The sequence below is a fragment of the Fukomys damarensis genome, unplaced genomic scaffold, assembly GCF_012274545.1.
Source record: "Fukomys damarensis isolate Sample0158 unplaced genomic scaffold, DMR_v1.0_HiC HiC_scaffold_17, whole genome shotgun sequence".
NCBI lineage: Eukaryota > Metazoa > Chordata > Mammalia > Rodentia > Bathyergidae > Fukomys > Fukomys damarensis.
The window spans coordinates 65,733,027-65,746,870 of record NW_022900929.1 but is presented as its reverse complement, the minus strand read 5'-3'; positions in this window follow the sequence as shown (position 1 = coordinate 65,746,870).

Below are 13,844 nucleotides of genomic sequence, written 5' to 3'. Positions count from 1 at the left end.
CCAACTCTTTCTGTAGTTGTTTTTGGGTATAATTTCCCCCAAACTGCAGCTATAAAAACTGGAGTTTAGAGTTTAAATAGGTTACCTACATTCCACAGCTACAAGGTAAAATATATACCCACGTGTGCTAATTTCAAAATCTGTGTTCTTACTTATACTTATGCTCAATTGTGGATCTTTGATTTTCAGCTTCAGCATCTACAAATTGTAGGTTTTGGAGCAGAACTCAGGTGAAGAACCTTTTGCTATTCATCCCGAAAGGCATAAGATCCAAAGGCTTAGCCATCATTCTAGGGTGTTGGCTGCTTCGACAGTTTTTGGAAAAATAAATTTTAAATATTATTACATACAGTATAGCAGATCCTGTTGTTCAGAGATGATTTTCCATGCTTTGTCAGAATCTTTGGTGATTAGCAAATGATTTAAGTATTTACAAAATATTATAGGATATCTTTTTGCTCTGGTGTCTCCTTTGCTGGAATAAAGTTTTTTGGCTTGATGTCTATTTTTGTTTTTGTTACATATGCTTTTGGAATATTATTCAAAAAATTGTTGTAGTGTCCATTGTCTTGAAGCATTTTCCTTATGTTTTATTCTACTAGTTTTATACCTCTGGGTCTTAAGTTTAAGATTTCATCCATTGTGAATTGATTTTTGTGGATGATTAGGAGAGGAGTTAATTTCATTCTTTACAGGGATATCCAATTTTCCCAACACAATTTATTTAGTTATTAAAATTTAACTGATACGTTAAAACATGTCACACTTGTGAATGGCATATCATGTGGTATTTGATGTATATGTACATTGCATGATGTTTAAAGTAGGTTAAGCATATTTACTTCCCCAACATCTATCATTTTTTTTTATGGTCAGTGCAATACTGCCTTTTCCACAGTGTGTATTCTGGTTGCCTTTGACAAAAGTTAATTTTAGTACTTTTTTTGTTTTTATTTTTTTGGTATCGGGGATCGAACTCAGGATCTTGTGCTAGCAAGGGAGGCAGTGGAACCACTGAACTAAATCCCTACTTTTAATAGTTATGTGGATTGATTTATAAGCTGACTGTTTTGTTCCATTGGTTTATATGTTTTCACGCAAGCCATACTGTTTTGCCTAACAGGTTTGTAGTATATTTTGAAGTAAGGTGAAGTGATGCTACAGAGCTTTGTATTTTTTGGTTCAAGATTGTTTTGGCAACTCAGGGACTTTGTGGTTCCATACAAAATTTTCTTCTTTATGTTAATTTTATTTTTATTGGCATACAATATTTGTACATATCTATGAGGTACAATGTGTTTTAATTAAAAAATACTTTGAATCATGTTCAATTCAGAGTAATTTTTTACACCTCTTTGTGGTGAGTACATTTAAAGGCCTCTCTTCTAACTAATTTGAGATATGCAATGTATTATTGTTGACTATATTCACCTTTCTGTACCGTAGAATACTAGAATTTATTCCTCCCATTTCTGTAATACTGTGCCTGTTGATCAGTCTCACCCCAATTCCTTTCCTTTTACCCTTCCTGGTCTCTGGTAAACAAAATCCTACTCTCGACTCCTGTGAGATTAACTTTCCTGGAATACAAATACAAGTGAGCTCCTGTAGTTTTTATCCTTCTATACCTGACTTGTTTCATATAATGTTCTTGAGGCCCATCCATGTTGTTGAAAAGACATGATTTCATGCTTTCTTAAATGATGTGTAACATTCCATTACATATGTGTACCACACTGATACATATTGATGGTTCTATGATGGTGGTTTAGGTTGATTATATATCCTGGCTTTTGTGAATAGTGCTGGAATAAATATGCCGATACAGTTGTTTTTTAATATGCTATTTCATTTTTTCTGGGTACATGCCCAATAGTAGGATTTTAGATTGTGTGGCAGTTCTACTTCTAGTTTTTGCAAAATCTCTATCGTTTGCCAAAATGGCTATACTAACATATATATTTCAACCAACAGTGTTTAAGAGTTCCTTATTGTGTGTAGCCTTGCTTATATTTTTTATTTTTTGTCTTTTTGATACTAGCTATCCTGTGTGAATTGGTATCTCATTGTGCTTTTGTTTTCTTAAAAAATTAAAAGTAGATCTACCATATGACCCAGTGATTCCACTACTGATACCAAAATGAAATGTCAAAGAATTATCTTCATTTCCATTTTTATATCATTAAAACCAAGATATGAAATCAAAACTAGTTTTCAGCAACAGATGAATGTATAAAGAAAATATGGTACACATATGCAATGTAATACTATTCAGTCCAAAAATGAATGAAATCCTGCAATTTGTGGCAATATGGATGGAAGTGGAGAACAATGGTAAATGAAATAGTCCAGCCATAGACATAGACTGTGTATTAGCACTCAGATGTCCAAGCTACAATAATTGATCTCATAGAATTAAGAACATATTGGTACCTAAGACTTTAGCAAATAGTAAGGAGTAGGAATTAGGGAGAAATTGATTAATGAGTGTAGTGTAACAGATGGGAGAAATATGTAGGTCCTGGTGTTTTATTGCACAGTGGGATGACAATGGTCAATATTAATATATTGTATATTTCAAAATAGCTAGAAGAAAGGATCTCAAATGTTTCATCACAAAGAACAATGTCCAAGGGGATGGGTATGCTAATTACTCTGATTTAATCATTATATAGTATGTATTTATTAAAATATCACATTGTCCGTCATAAATTTTTACAATTAGTACGCCAATGACAATTGAGTTAAAATTATAGGATATGAATTATATTTTCTTATTGAAATTGTTTTTGAATTGTTACAGGATTTAAAATTTCTTACCATGTCTTTAAAATATTTTTGTCTTAGCTATGATTTATTTGATACTGGGTTCTTTGTTAAGGTTCATTAATGGTGTGGCTGTCTTTCATTGAACAATTTTGATTCACTCAATGGAAGTCTAATTCATAAAATCATTTCTGAGTGGTACTGTGATAAGTAAGGTGGACTTTTATATTTTGTCTTCATAGCATAAAGCCTGACATAGCGAAAAATGCTCTGCTCTCAAACACTCTTCATGCACACAAAAATGTAAGGATGGAAGGTGTGTGTGTGTGTGTGTGTTTGTGTGTGTGTGTGTATATACTGTCTGTAGTTGTTAGTTTTGTGCTGTAGAAACAACTCCTGCTGAAGGGTACTGATAAAGTGATGCAAGGCAGTTTTGCTTTTGGGCTGTATATCATAATGTATTTCTAGTATAGATTCACACATTTTCCTTCATTACATAGAGATACCTTTTTAGTGTCTGAGAGCATAGAGTATCTAAAAGAACTACATATATGGGAGAATTAATCAGCTGAGGCCTCTTGAAAGAGTTCACTTTTATGCTAGCTCTTGACATGATTGATGAATATTATACAAGATACTTTAACATATATGGAAAATTAGTGTTGGGAATTTAAAGCATTCTCTGGGATATTAAGAAAGAAACACTGGAGTTTCATGTAGAAAGTTAAGAAAGATGGGAGGGCACAGTGGATAAAAGTATGTCTTGAATTTAGAATTGAAATTTTAAAATTAGATTTAGAGGTTGTATTTATATTTTTGTAGATCTTTTATGTATATTAGATGTAATAAAAACAAATGTGACTAATTTCATAATGTTGTGTGAAAACAATGAAAAAGCAGCAGAGATTTGTTTAGTAAATTTCATATTCAAGTTTCTCAGTTTAGCACAGCAATAAATAAGAGATAATTCCTTCCTTTGACTTAATTTGGTTATCATATTGGGCTGTAGCCTGGAAAGATGGATGCTATGAGAAAAAAAAAATTCAGTTGATTGAGACATATTTGATGGGAAGAAGTGGCTCAAACTGGACTTTCAGGGATTAGTAGGACTCTAATAGGTATGGATAGAAGAAAACAGATACAGCTGGGAGGACCACAGCTGGCCAAGACTGGGTCTGGCAAAAGACAGAGATGTTTTAAGCCCCTTATAAAATTACTTTTTAAAATCTACATGTAGGTCTTGGTTGTGTAATTGGGAAGAGTTAATTAAATGTGCTAATAGCTTCTTCATACTTGTTTCTTATGCAGGAATTATGATGTGATTGAAGGGTAGAATGAGGGGTAAATTGTAAATAAAGCTAAGTACACTGGCATCCTAATGTCTTAAACATATAAGCAATTGATAATTTATGCAGTAACGTCACATTCATTTTCTAATTTCATCTTTTCAAAAACTGTATAAGTTAGCCAGGAAAACATTCTGTGCTAGAGAAGGCAATTTAGGTTTAGAAACATTTGCTGAAAATTACTTAACTAGTAAGTACTGGAAAGGACTTGGACTCAGTTTCCTGATGTCATGTTTAGCCTTATTATACCACACATGCAAAACAACAGAGAAATAACCACTGAACCTAATGGATTAATAATGTAAGTGGAGAATAAACAACAGCTTACCTGGAACCCTCTAATTTCCTAGCAGGAGAGATTTATAGTCCTAGATTTTAAGAAGACAGAATTTCCTCTGTTGGATGATGGGCTAGGTTTGAAAAAGCCAACTGCTGAAATAAACTGTTAAACTGCTGTATCTTAATTTGAAATCAGTTGGTCTTCTCATGCCCCATTTAGCTGTTATTTGAATGGGCAGTGGTGAGCCTATCTGCTGTAACAAATAGAAATGAATGAGCTCTTATTAAATGTGATCCATATTCCATCAAGTGCATATTTACTTATGATTTTATTACAGAGTCCAAAGCAAGAAGAGGGTCCTTTGAGGAGTTATTGTAGGATGTTGATTAAAAAAAACCCCAAACAATATAACATTACTATCCTCCATTTACAGTCCTTTTTCTTATTAAAACAACAATGAAAAATTTCAAGTGTTTTATTCATAGTTCCATCAATCTTCACAATGTTATTGTAAGTCAGGTGGTAAGAATTACTATTAAATGGAAAGGAAGTTTAATATGTTTATTTGTTGTGAGAAAAAGGGAGACAGGGGACTTGCAGTAAGAATACTTTGGTTTGAAATATTATAAATAATAATGTAATAAATCATTACCCAAGGGAGGAAAAATTAAATATAATCTAGTGGAATATGGAAATGTTTTTCATAACAAATTAAAATAGAAAATAAATCATAATGAAGATTAAAAATAGAAAAACTCATGACGCTTCAGTTAAATTTAATAAACATTTATGGAGCACCTAATGATTTTAAATCATTTTTCATCATTTTTCTGTTTCCAGTTATATTACTAAGTTCTTAGAATTAAAAACATTTTTAAAATGCTGAAGGAGTCTCAGGAAATATAAGAGGTATATGCCAATGAGCTTTAATAATGATTCTGGTTATAGATGGTTTTGAGAAACAAGAAGCAATAAAAATCCTTAGTAGGAATTCGGCTGAAGGATTGTATAAATTATGAGTCAACAAATGCAGAGATAACCCGTCTTAAAGTACAAATTATGAGAAACTGTTAAGCAATCAGGATTAGCTATTCATCTGCACTATGAACAAATAAGAAAAGAAATTAAATCATAGCATGAGGAATTTTTAATTGGAAAGATTTCCTAACAATGATCATTGGCTAATGTGTGCTCAATCTGGACTAGAAAGGCAGGTTGTAGAACATTTTAGACAAGAAAGGAGGTAGAAACATAGGAAAGTGTTATTTACAATGTTCTGAGCAGGAGCGGGGGGGGAGGAGAGAGAGAGAGAGAGAGAGAAAGGAAGGGAGAGAGGGAGGGAGGGAGAGAGGGAAGGAGTTTTAAGACTATATTTTTGAGAAATTGGCTTCCTTTTGGGTAATACAGTGGGGAGCAACTTCAGGAATGGATCGCTGTTCTCTTCAGTTTATTTTTTTAAATCATGTGAGCCTATAAGTCTAAGAAAATGTTTTCATGTTAAAATTTACTGTTCCTAGCCATCAACAGTATGTCCAAAACAATTAAGTGAAGATGGAAAAATCAATTGCTCAGTGTGTATTGTGTACATATCGTGAGATGAGTCCAAATTTTAAAGTAGGCCAAGATGCCTTTTATCTCTGTCTGTTAGAAGCGCAAAGCCATTCAAAGCTGCTTGTTTCTCCCTGTCAGGGGGAAAACAATGTCTCCAGCTGCTAGTGACTTGATCTTGCAGAAGTACATACTTCTTCCGTATTATATAGATTTTAAAAGAGAAGATGGTGGTTTAGAGACTAATTACCTTTTTAAAAAGTTGGGGAGTAGAGAAGCCATAATATTGACTGAAACCCTTTTAATCCCCCTATAGAGGAGAATGTCTAACTGCTTCGTTTGCTGCTGCTGTTACAGAATAACATAGACTAGGTAAATCATAAACACTTAAAGCTTATTTGACTTATGGCTCTGGAGGCTGAGAAGTTCCAGATCAGGGGGCTTCATCTACTGAGGGTCTTTGAGTTGCATCTTAACATGATGGAAAGTATCATGTTGCAAGAGAGCATATGAGACTGTGAGGAAAGAGAACGGTCACCCCCTTTATCATTAACCCATTCTTACAGCTACCTTCTCCTGATGCAGTGCCCTTGATGCATTCATGAGAGTGGAGTGTCCGTGACCTGAATACCTCTTAAGAGGTCTGACTTCCCGGTACCATCACTGGCAATTAAATTTTAACGTGTGTTTTGGAGAAGACATTCAAGCTATGGCATTGCCTACACTTAAAGTGGATACAGGAATAAATAAAATAGTAAATTAATAAAATGACCACAAAGAAAAAGTGAGAAAACAGTACAAAAGGAGAAGAAAAGTGAATATAGAGCAGCAATCTTGTTATGCATGATTGCGATTAAGGAGCGAGACTCCAAAGGAGCTAGAACTCCAGGGATTACGTCCCGGTACTACATTTGCCAAAGGCAGTGTATTCATATTTGTAAACAACCAATGGATTAACTAAAAATTAAGTTGTTTGACATTATGTAGACTTATTCTTAACGCATATATTTATAAAGAAACTCATTTTTATCACCTTGGCCTCCCTTCTACTCTCCCCCTTTCCCACTGAGTTGCACTCTCTCCCTCCCCACCCCCCCCCTTTATCACATAGCTATCTGGTTCTGTGCATTTATTTTGATTCTCACATCATTTCCTTCAGGATGTCAGAAGTTGAACTTTATTATAGCCTTTATAACATTCACAGATTCTCTTTAACTAAAACATGAGCCCCAAAATGAGATCAGCACCTTTACAACGTGGTTCAAGCCTCAAACAAGTTATACATTTTTTTCACATATAGATATATTGATTAAAAATCTTTGATAATGGTCACAGCCACATCATCAGGCTAGACAGTGACTTTTTGGCAAGTTTATGTGATGACCGTTATTCACCTTAACATTTGGAAAGTATTGCCATTAAGATGTAGCAAAATAAAAGTAATAAATCCTTCTAGTTTGGATACGTAGTCTTACTGGAATAACGATGTACGTGTTGAGGCCTGATAATTGAAGCTGGGTGGTACTGGAAGAAGACTTTTGAGGACTGCTGTCAATAACAGAAGGTTAAAGTGAATGCAGAACTATTTCCCATGTTCTTCTTTTCCACCACTTTTATTAGTACACGTTGCAGTACATAATGATTACATTCACTGTACGGAATTGGTACATGTACATAAAACATTTCAATTCCTCTCTTATTTCTCTTTTCCTCTACCCACTCCTTTTATTTTTCCAGCACCAGATTCATTTATTTATAAATGACTTGATATAAGACTTTATAAAGTTAATTATCATGCATACAAATTGAACACCAGACTAAAAGGTCAAATGACGTATAAAACATGTAAGATTATTTTACTGAGTCAAGGTACACCTTTTAATATGTGTCCACACTGAATTAAAATATTTTTTTCTCTTTTTTCCTATTGTCTGCCTTTTATTTTGTGTTTTATGTACATACTGAGCTTTTCCTACAAGAGAAATCAGATAATATTTAAGCTTATGTATTTGAGTTACTTCATTTAACATTATAGTCTCAAGCTACATCCATTTTCCTACAAACAATTCAAGTTTATCCCTTTCCATATTCCTCTTGCTTCTATAAAAATGTTGAATTCTTGCCCTCTTTCGGCTGTAAGCCTTGTAAGAATGTCAACAGAAATTTAAGAATTACAGGGGTACATCGGTTCACAAACACAATTCTTCAATTCTAGTTGCAAACCCAGTCGGACAAGAAGTGAATCAAATTTGGTGGTTAGATTCAATGCTGACCTGTGGGGAAATTTGATTCAGTTCTCCTCTTGTTCGGTTTGCGACCAAAATTGGGGAGAGAATGGCGTTGTGAACTGAGATACCACTGTATTTTTCTTAACTTTTATTTTTCTAGAGTCTACAAGTCCAGGAAAATGTTTTTCCTGCATGGCTATCTCATCACCCTGGCTAACTCTTTCCCTATAGTAGTTCTCTTCTTCAAACATGAGCTCTGCCTTCATTAGTTTTTACATTATACAAACAGGGATTTTAGAAAAATCATTTGCAAATGTTTTGCATACTTATGTTTTGATAATGTGATGAAAAATAAAATTCTTTACTGCTAACTCAATTAAATAATTGTTTTGTAAATACTTCAAGGGCGATTTCTTATGTGATTCACACTGGAGACAAATTTGATTGCTTATTGATTCCTGAGTGTAATGAAACATTAATTTTTTGAAGAGAGTAAATGTTTAAATTTACTTGGTACTAGATGGAGTTTTCTTCCACCTAAACCTTTAAGACAGCTGAAATTGATGACATTTTAAAAGTTCATTGTCTGGGCAGATGATGGACAATCATTCTCACTTAAAGTTTCCTAAAAAAGATGTATTTGATAAGTCCTATAATCTTCTCTTGCAGTAAATTGAATTAGATTTTTCCTTTTTTAATTTCTTTAAAGTGGCAAGAATAAAGACTGACCACTGAAGACTGAATTATTTTTATGTAATACAATTTTATTTAATTTATAACTGTTCTAGATGAAAGTGAAACACTTTTCGTGAACATAAGGAGTATGATACTTTGGCTTTCTAGTGCAATATTATAAGGTTGTTACTTTGGAAGAAAAATTTCATACTCTTATAGATTCCTATGATGGTGTTTTCCACCAAAGAGAGACTATAAAACATTAGTTCAGCCTCTTGGAGTATAAACTGTGTGGCTTTGAGCATATTGTTGGAGTTTTTAAAACAAGAAAATATGAATTATAAAGAAACCTTATGAGTTGTGATTGAATACAAAAATTAGTTAATTTGAGGAAAGTACATTGGCTCAATCCTGTGAGGTAATTATTCGAATCATATTAAGATAGGATGTATTTCATCTGAAGATTTCTTTCTTGCTAGTTGGCTCAGGATAGTTCCATAGTAGTGGAGGGAAACAGATTAAAATAATTACCTGAATACTTCAAGTGAGCAAGTGTTTTGTCTTAAATATTAAGTTTAATGAGGCTAAAAAAAGTTGTTTTAAGTGACCTCTGAGTCAGTCATCCATAATTTACTTATCATGGCCAAATTTAATACCTCCTATGCAAGTAATTTTTGAAAACAAAGAGGAAACTTCTTTATAGAAAATAGTTGATGAAAAAATTTTTTTCTCTCATTGAGTTTATTGGTACATTTTAGGTATACAGTACAATTACATTCATCATTGGGATCTTGTACCTTTACATGACAGGTCTTGGTTCTCGTTTTTTCCCCTTATCCCTGCCCTCCCTTCACCCCCTCCTCCCCTCCCCATTTACAAACACTTTATTTCCATTTTTTCATTTTCTCATATTTTTTCTTTTCCCTTATTGCATTTCCCCTACCCTTCTCACTTTCCCTACACCTTTATCACTTTTCTTCCTATTTCACAGAGTTGATGAAAATTGAAGGAAGATGAATTTCTAGCTAACAGCTGAGCCCCTGATGCTTCCTAATTCCTCATTCAAGGCTCTGAGGCAGAGACAAATGTTCAGATTTTCTCCTACATACAGCAGTTGGGATAAAGCTTGATAGGACCTGGAGGATCTATGGTCTCTGTGTGACTGTTCCCTTTAACCAGAGTTCATTTCTATACTTGACCTATTATTTTTCCCCGCCCTACTTTATTAAAATTGGGGGTGTTTGCTTTACTGCCTATTCCCATAACTTTTACACAAGATTCAGGATTTTTCTTTGGATTTTTAAATGTAAAATGATATTAAATTGGAGGTTTTAATGGAGACACCAGTATGCCAAATGCCAGTGTTACTCTTTTTTTTTTAAATTAATTTATTGGTACATTCTAGGTATACAGTACAGTTACATTCATTACTGGGATCTTGTACCTTTACATGCCAGGTCTTGGTTCTCATTTTTTCCCCTTGTCCCCCCCCTCCCTTCCCCCCCTCCTCCCCTCCACACCTTCAAACACTTTAATTCCATTTTTACATTTTCTCATATTTTTTTTCCTTTTCCCTTATTCCCCCTTCTCTATCCTTCTCACTGTCCCTAAACCTTTGGTCCTTTTCTTCCTATTTGCTAAGTGTCCCATTAGGATCTTGAGTACTATTTTAGTTTTTCGCACAAGAGGTACTATTCGTTATTTGCATATGTGTGCCTTATTTATTTCACTTAGAAGTATATCTTCAAAATGTACTCATTTAACTATGAATGAAGCTGCTTTCTCATTCTTTATGGCTGAGTAGTATTCCATTTTGTAGAAAAACCACATATTCTTTATTCAGTTTAGAATTGATGGGCAGATGGGCTGTTTCCAAGTTTTAGCTATTACAAACTGTACCGCTATAAACATGGGTGCGCATATATCACTGTGGTATGATTCTCTCACTTCTTTTGGAAAGATACCCAGCAGAGGGATGGCTGGGACAAATGGAACCTCTAATCCTAGTTCTTTGAGGAATCTCCATATTGACTTCCATAGTGGTTGCACCAGTCTGCACTCCCACCAACAATGGAGAAGTGTTCCTTTCTCTCCACAACCCCGCCAGCATTTGTTATTGTGTGATTTCTTGATAGCAGCCATTCTTTGCAGGGTGAGGTGAAATCTCAGTGTTGCTTGCATCTGCATCTCTTGAATGACCAGTGATGTGGAGCACTTTTTCATATATTTACTTGCTGCTTTTATTTTCTTTGTCTGAGAAATGTCTGTTCATTTCAGATGCCCACTTTAGAATTGGATATTTATATTTGGGGGGGGCTGTTGTTTTGAGTTCTTTATATATTTTAGATAATAGTCCTTTGTCTGAGGAGCAGCTGTTAAAAAGTTTTTCCCACATCGTAGGTTGTCTCTTAGTTCTGTTGGTGGTTTCTTTTGCAGTGCAGAAGCTTTTCAATAAGATGAGATCCTAGTTGTTGATTTTTTCTGCTAGTTCCCGTGCTACTGAGGATTTGTTCATGAAGTCTTTTCCTATGCCAAGGTCTTCCAGAGTTCTGCCTAACTTATCTTCCAGCAAGTTTAGTGTTTTTGTTTTTGTATTTAGATCTTTAATCCACTTGGATTTTAATTAGTGCATGGTGACAGGTGAGGGTCTAATTTTAATCTTTGGCAGGTTGAGATCCAGTTTTTCCAACACCATTTATTAAAGAGGCTATCTTTCCTCCAGTGGGGACTGGCAGCTCCTTTGTCAAAGAAGATGTAGCTGAGTGCATCTGGAGTTGTTTTTGTGTCTTCCAGTCTGTACCACTGATCCTCAGGCCTGTTTCTTTGCCAGTACCATGCTGTTTTTATCACAGTGGCTTTGTAGTTTAGTTTCAAATCGGGAATTGTTACACCTGGTGCCATGTGACTGTTGCCTATGATGGCTTTTGCTATTCTAGGTCTCTTGTGGTTCCAAATGAATTTTTGGATTCTTCTTTCTAGTTCTGTGAAGTATAGTGCTGGGATTTCAATTGGTATTGCATTGAATCTGTATAGCAGTTTTGGCAGTATGGCCATTTCCACTATGTTGATTCTTCCTACCCAGGAGCAGGGGACATCTTTCCATTTTCTTAAATCCTCCTCCATCTCTTTTTTCAGAGTGCTGTAGTTTTCAATGTACAGGTCTTTTGCTTCTTTTGTTAGGTTGATTCCCAGATACTTCATTTTTTTTTGGTGCTATTGTGAAAGGAATTGTTTCCCTAATTTCTTTCTCAGTGAGCCTGTTATTTGTGTACAAGAAGGCTATTGATTTTTGGGTGTTGATCTTGAATCCAGCTACTCTGCCAAAAGTGTCAATTAAGTGAGAAGTCTTTTGGTGGATTTTTTTGGTCTTTGATGTAGAGTATCATATCATCAGTGAATAATGACAGTTTAACTTCTTCCTTTCCTATCTTTATTACTTTAATTTCTTTCTCTTGTCTAATTGCTATGGCTAAACTTTCCAGAACTATATCGAAGAGGAGTGGTGATAGTGGGCATCCTTGTCTTGTTCCTGATTTTAACGTGAAGGTTTTTCAGTTTTTGGCCATTTAATATGATGTTGGCTGTTGGTTTTTCATAGATAGCCTTTATGAAGTTGAGATATAGACCATCTATTCCAATTTTTTCCAGAGTTTTTATCATGAATGGGTGTTGAATTTTGTCAAATGCTTTTTCTGCATCTATTGCGAGGATCATGTGGTTCTTGTCCTTGACTTTGTTAATATCGTGTATTACATTTATTGATTTACATATGTTGAACCATCCTTGCATCCCTGGAATAAATCCAACTAGGTCAGGATGTCTGATCTTCTTGATGATCCTCTGTATTCTGTTTGCTAGTATCTTATTGAGGATTTTTGCATCTATATTCATTAAGGAGATTGGCCTGTAGCTTTCATTTTTGTTATATGTTTCCCAGGTTTGGGAATCAAAGTGATAATTTGTTTCCAGGAATGAATTTGGAAGTATTGCCTCTCTTTCAATTTTGTTGAAAAGTCTGAGGAGTAATGACAATAGATCTTCTCTAAATGTCTTGTGAAATTCAGCAGTGAATCCATCAGGACCTGGGCTTTTCTTTGTTGGTAAGTTTTTAATTACATTTTCAATTTCACTGATTGTGATTGGGCTGTTTAAAATGTTTTTATCTTCTTCATTTAACTTTGATAATTCATAAATGTATAGAAATCTGTCCATTTCTTCTGTGTTTTCCATTTTAGTAGAGTACAGGTTCTCATAGTATGTATTAGTGATCCTCTGGATTTCTGTGGGATCTGTTGTGACTTTGCCTCTTTCATTCCTGATTGTATGAATCTGAGCCTTTTCTTTCCTTTTTCTGATAAGATTTGCTAAGGGTTTATCAATTTTATTTAGTCTTTCAAAAAACCAACTCTTTGATTCATTTATTTTTTTGTATCGTTTTCTTAGTTTCCATTGCATTGATTTCTGCTCTAATCTTTATAATTTCCTCTCTTCTTCAAGCTTTGGGTTTTTCTTGCTCTTGTTTCTCTAGGAGTCTAAGATTCATTGTTAGGTTGTTTATTTTTGCTCCCTCTGTTTTCTTAATATGGGCATTCAGTGCTATGAATTTTCCACGTAGAACTGCTTTCATTGTGTCCCATAGATTCCTGTATGTTGTATTGGCATTTTCATTTATTTGTAAAAACTGTCTGATTTCTTTTTTGATTTCTTCTGTGATCCATTGATTGTTCAGGAAAGTGTTGTTCAATTTCCATGTGTTTGTGAAGTTCCTATGGTTTTTTATGCTATTGATGTCCAGCTTTATTGCACTGTGTTCTGATAATATACAGGGAATAACTTCAATTGTTTTGCATTTATTCAAACCTGTTTTGTGAACTAGTATGTGATCTATCTTGGAGAATGACCCATGTGCAGCTGAAAAGAATGTATATTCTGATTTTGTGGGTAAAATAGTCTATAGATGTCTAAGAAGTCCATGCATTCAAAAGTTTGGTTCAGTTCTAG